Below are 5,851 nucleotides of genomic sequence, written 5' to 3'. Positions count from 1 at the left end.
ATAAGCAAAAACACACGAACTATGAAATAAACGTCCATGTTTTAAAATACTGATAGGTAGAAAAATTAGCATTTATATTACATAACATAACTGATACCACCCAAAACAAAACAAATAATGGTCTTTTTCCCTTTTTTGACCTTTTTTTGCCAAGCTCTTTTCCTCAAATGTTTTCTTTCTTTTTTTATCTTTTTCATTTTCAATTTTTTTCCCTTTTCCTTTTTTTCATGTTTTTTCTCTATTCCTTTTTTATCCTTTCTTTGCAAAAGGCAAAAAAAGAAGAAAAATGTCGTGGTTTGGTCACTTTAAGTCTCTGTAGTTTGTCTTCTTTCTTTTTAGCACTCGTTTTCGGTTGCCGGGCACAATAAAACAACATCTAGTCTTCGAATGATAGTCACTGTCCCTTTGATATTAGTGCAGCCCATGTAAATTATGGATTCATTTATTACTGATTGGTCTATTTTTGATGAAACATTTTAGATCTTTTTTAAGTCGCATTTTTTAAAAGATATTTGGGAACAGTGGGTTCTTGCTGAAAACCCAATTCGGCCCAACCTCACCAAGGCCCTAGCTCCTGCGCCCCCCGAGTCAAATGAGTTTGAGACCCCTGCTTGAAAGTATCGGTTAAAGCAATGGTGGATGAAACTTGCGTTGGATGCCCTCTAGTGGACGTTTTACACTCGGAGGAAAATTGTAGGGATATTGAGATTATTGTTTGAGCAGTTGTTAAAAAAATCTTTTCTCATGGGCTTTTTGGAGTCTGGTTTTCTGTCAATTGATACTCGAGTTTTTCTCATTCTTGGCTTTAAAACGTATCAAAGATCCATAATAGTAACGATGGGGATGAGGGGTTGTTTTATTTCTTGAGGTGTTTTGGACACTGCAGGACAGTGCAAGTATGACACATTCTGCTAACGGGAATATTCCCAAAAAATACACTTCACAATTTTAGGGTGCAGTCTAGTTCAGATCCGGTATGTTGTTTTTTTCTTTTTATATATATTTTTCTACATATTTTTCAGGAGTTTGAATTAACGCTGAGCAAGTGCCAATCCTGATATCGTATTGGTATACTATTACCAGCTTTATTACTCGTGACAGTTATCGGTATTGGCTGCCCTCCTTGTGGTTGTTTCATGGTTGGAACTTGAAAATTCCATAAATAGTACATTTCCATTGATTTTTTTAGGGAGGAGGGAATCATATTTTGCTTTGAAGATTTGGTATCTGGTATTGGTTTGGATAAATTGGTATTAGAGATCCTTAGGTTTCTTCATTTTCCTCATGCTGTGGTTTTTGAGTTTTTCCTTGCCCTCATGTAGGTTTTAGATCAGGGGATGGTGTAATAATAGTCTGTAGTTTTCGATAGTGTGTTGTCTGTGCAGCCTGTTGAGACTCCTTGTGATTAAGGGCTATACAAATAAACATGACTTGACTTAGGTTTAGGTTAATGGATTTTGTTTATAAGGATGCCAGGCTGCGAGGTTGCTTTGCCAGAGAAAGTGTTTTTTTCTGACCAAAAGTGTACTTCCCATTCCTACTTGTGTAAAAATGTGGAATTCAACTTGCAAAACTGCACCTGTGTTTTTTAAATTTTATTTTAAATGATTTATAAAAAAAATAACACCTCATAACAAACTAGCCACAATGTCCCTACTGCATCATCATAATCATCATCATTATTTTTCAAATTAATCTCGACGGGGTTACACTTCAAGTGACTATTTCATGATGTTTCAAGATGGATTTCCAAATGCAATTGCTGCACATGCAAGTCAGGGAAACTGACAGTTGCCTCTACCTGAATTGTTTGTCCGAATGTATCTTAAATTATTTCTCATCTCAACTTTTCCTTGACCTGTGTCTTCTCTCTTCTGTACATCCTGCATTTTCTTTTAAAGAAAAAAAATTCCAAAGAAAAATAAAAACATTAACTGTGTGTGATCTGTTGTCCGTCTCACACCTACCAGAGGGAGAGGGCCCCTCACCACAGAACTACCTGCAATTGGTGAAATGGAGTGCGAGGTATTGCACAGAGTGAATCAAGTAAGCAAGGTTTTGGGTGCCATGATCACCTGTGCCCGCTCCTTTGGCGCCAACTGCCTCGGACTCTGATTGGCTCTCTGTCCCTATTTGAACCCACTCCTTTTTGTCCCCGTTTGTCAGTCCGTCTGCGAACCTCAGTTAACACTAGGCAAGCCTTTTTCGACCCTGACTCCCACCTGTTTTTTGCTCCCGTCTGTCCCCCGGCTTTGACCCGATTTTGATCCTGACCAGGTCTTCTCTCCCGTCCTGGCTTTCGACCTCTTTTGTCCTTGACCACGTCTACTCTCCTTTCCTGGCTTACAACTTGCTTCAGACCCCAACCACGTTTTTGCTCTCGTGTCCTGGCTACTGCCCCATTTTTCCGTTCCTGACACAGCCATCGGTCGTCACGGAAGATCCACTTCCGCATTCGGAGCGACGTGCTTTCCGCGTCCAGCAACTGCTGGATTCTTCCAATAAAACTTGTGGGAAACACAATGCAAGTGGGTCCTGTCTCTGTTCTGGTCCTGACATTGGGTGCTCTGAGGAGAGTGATGAGCAACAAGAGTATGAGTACGGATGTTAAGAGGGGACTGTATGAGAGTGGGATTGTGCCCATTGTGTTGTATGGTGCAGAGACTTGGGGCCTGAACACAGATTTGAGAAGGAAATTAAATGTTTTTGAGATGAAGTGTTTGAGGAGTGACAAGATTGGATAGATTGAGAAATGAAACTGTGAGAGACAGAACTGGAGTAGTAGTGGAACTGAGCAAGCGTGTGGATGAGAGTGTACTCGGTAATATGGTAATATTTTTTGTGTTTTTTTGGGTATTTTTTTCTGATCATTTGTCTACTTTGTTTGAAGTGGTATTTACACAAGATGACCACAAGAGGAAGCCAAGGGGAGCTTTGCATCGTTTGTGATCATAAAGAAAAGTAAAACATATTTATGTATGTTTTTCACCAATGTCTATGCATGCATCTTAGTGATATGAATGAAATTGGTGGATGAAGTTTTCTACGGATATGCAAGGGTTAAATATCATCCTGGGGCGGCAGTAGCTCAGGAGGTAGAGCGCTCGTCTTGGGATCAAGGGATCCCGGTTCGAATCCCGACTCGTTCGTGTTACATGTCGAAGTGTCCTTGGGTAAGACACTGAACCCATAATACCCCCAATAAGCAGGTTAGCGCCTTTAATGGCTGCAAGGCTGCTATTGGGAAATGTGGAGCACATTGTAAAGCGCTTTTGGGAAGTCATTGACTTGAAAAGCGCTATATAAATGCAGATCATTTCATTTCATTTACTACTACCATACTCATTTGTGATATTATACTCTATGTATTTGGTTACAGATTATATGACCATTCTATATTCTAAAGAAGCATCATCTGATAGATCTGTTTTAGCACAAATATATTAATAGTGAACCCTAAGCGCTATAGTTAATGTCTCCAACACAGCTAACAATGGTCTCCTTATTCAGACACAGCTAATACAATGAACAAGAATTTGTTTTCAGAAGTCTAGAGAGCTTACTCATAAAATGAGAGAACCACATTTAAACTCATCAGTTGTGGACAATATTCTTATTAAGGTTTTGTATTTACCAGGTTTATTAATAGTTCTCAAATGGAGGTGAGATTGAAAAACAAGTTTAGAATATATCATTCATTCAAACGTATTTTCAAGAGTATTTATTAAATCATATAATTGCTTCAGAAATCATACATTCATAAAATGAGATATATATTTTTTGTCGGAAAGTCAATTTTAATGCCGTGAAAGCTATATATATTTTAACTGTATCATTTCACCACTTGATGTCACTGTATCGTGTAGTGCAATTAAAAATGAGTGCTAAAATGCACAAGGCTGAACACAGACTATGGAGACTTAAAGTGAACAAACTGACCATTTTTGCCAAGCATTTTTAAGGGTTTTGGTTATCCGTAGCAGCAAAATAGTGGACAATTATATTAGTCCCTTTGAGTTGAGCTTGATTTTATGTAATCCTAATGCAAATTTCTCCACCTCTGAGTGTTTTAGAAAAATGTACACTTGTATGATAGTTCATAGATTTTTCCTGACTGTTTAAATCGTTGTCGTTGTTTTTTAATTACCCGGTAATTCATTTTTTGGCCACTAGGAGGCACTTAATAGTACACACTGTCCCTTCAGGTTGCACTAATAATTGTCACGACCAGAACAGAATCAGGACCCAAATGCGTAGCGTTAACCACAAGTTTATTGATAGAAAGAGGAAGGGCAGCGCCCGCGATACGGTGCTCTCTGGACGTGGGAAGCAAGCCGCTCACACAATCGGATCGTGATCCAAATACAGAAGTGGATCTTCCGGAGCGGGAGATGGCTGTGTCAAGGACGGAAAAATGGGTCGATAGCCGGGACAGGAGAACAAAAACATGGTCAGGGTCAAAACAGGTCGTAGCCGGAGACTAACGGGGAGATCAAGAACAGACGGGTGCAAAAAGCGGTACCGACGCTAGTCAGCATCAAAATGCTTGCCTTGTAGAAACAGAGGTGCGCTGACGGACTGACAACAGGCGAGAGAAAGGACTGGGCTTAAAAAGGACAGGGAACCAATCAGGTATCCCGCAGCAGCTGGCGCCAAACGAGCGGGCACAGGTGATCCAAATTAGTCATCATAACAACAATTTCATTTTAAAATACTGCTATTAACTTCAATTGAATTACAATTGCACTGACCTACTCAAAACCTCAACTCAACTATTTGGGCGGGAACTACCAATTTCACATTTCCTAAAATTTCCCATCTTTTAAAAGTATTTACTTTTTGTAAGTCCGCGCGTGAGAGTGTTATTGCAAAAATTTGACCAATCGAATGCTGTAAAAGTGGCCTGCTCTATTTGACATTGCGATGTTAATGATTGTGCAAAGCAATGCGGGGTTTTAGGGTTGATTCAGTGAAATTGTTCAGTTAGTGACTCAAATTTGATCTCGCTGTTCCTTCTCCATGGGTCGTATCTGCGATGGTGAAATTTGAACTCGTCAGAACACATTTGGCAGCCTGCTTGAGTTAACTGGCCGCATTCCAAAGTTAACGTTGGACTGTTTTTGTGGACCATGTAGCCAGGTGCCACAGCCTTAAACTAGTATTGCATTTTTTTTTTCAATGTAAATGTGAACTAGGATGTGTGCTAGGTACTTTGGATACATTTCCAATTATTTTTAGTGCATGTGTTGTGTGTTGTATTGCATTTTACATGACACAGAGTGTTAACTTGCATTGGGCATGATAATTTTGTATTTAAATCCATGTTCATGTGCATGAATCATGGTTTGGTTGGTTGAAAAATGTAATTAGCTTTGCACAAGTTGGAGCCCAGCTGCAAAAATGACACTGCTCCACCACAATCCACCCCACCCCTCCAGTTTGCATGACCTATATTAAATCTGGACCAAAGGGACTCCAACGATATCAAATGAGAGTCCTCTACAAATTAAACTAGTTTTGAAATGTATTTCTGTGATTGAACTTATTAAGTGCCATAATGTATAAATATGTTTCCAGAAGCAAAGTCCCTGAGTACCAAAACGTAAAAATAAGTTGTTGGTTTTTTTGTTTTATTTTAAAGAACTATTACAAAGGGGCCCTGCAACTGGCTGGCAACCAGTTCAGGGTGTCCCCTGCCCACTGCCTGAAGATAGCTGGGATGGGCTCCAGCACCCCCGCGACCCTATTGTGGATAAGCGGTGCTGAAAATGGATGGATATTACAAAGGGTTTGGAGCTGCTCATCAGTAAGTATCAAGCCTCTGGGAATGGCAGGAGTGGGTTTGATCAGA

This window comes from Urocampus carinirostris, chromosome 16 (assembly GCF_059441175.1).
Source record: "Urocampus carinirostris isolate Australia breed hairy pipefish chromosome 16, RoL_Ucar_1.0, whole genome shotgun sequence".
Lineage (NCBI taxonomy): Eukaryota > Metazoa > Chordata > Actinopteri > Syngnathiformes > Syngnathidae > Urocampus > Urocampus carinirostris.
Note: the sequence above shows the minus strand (reverse complement) of the source record.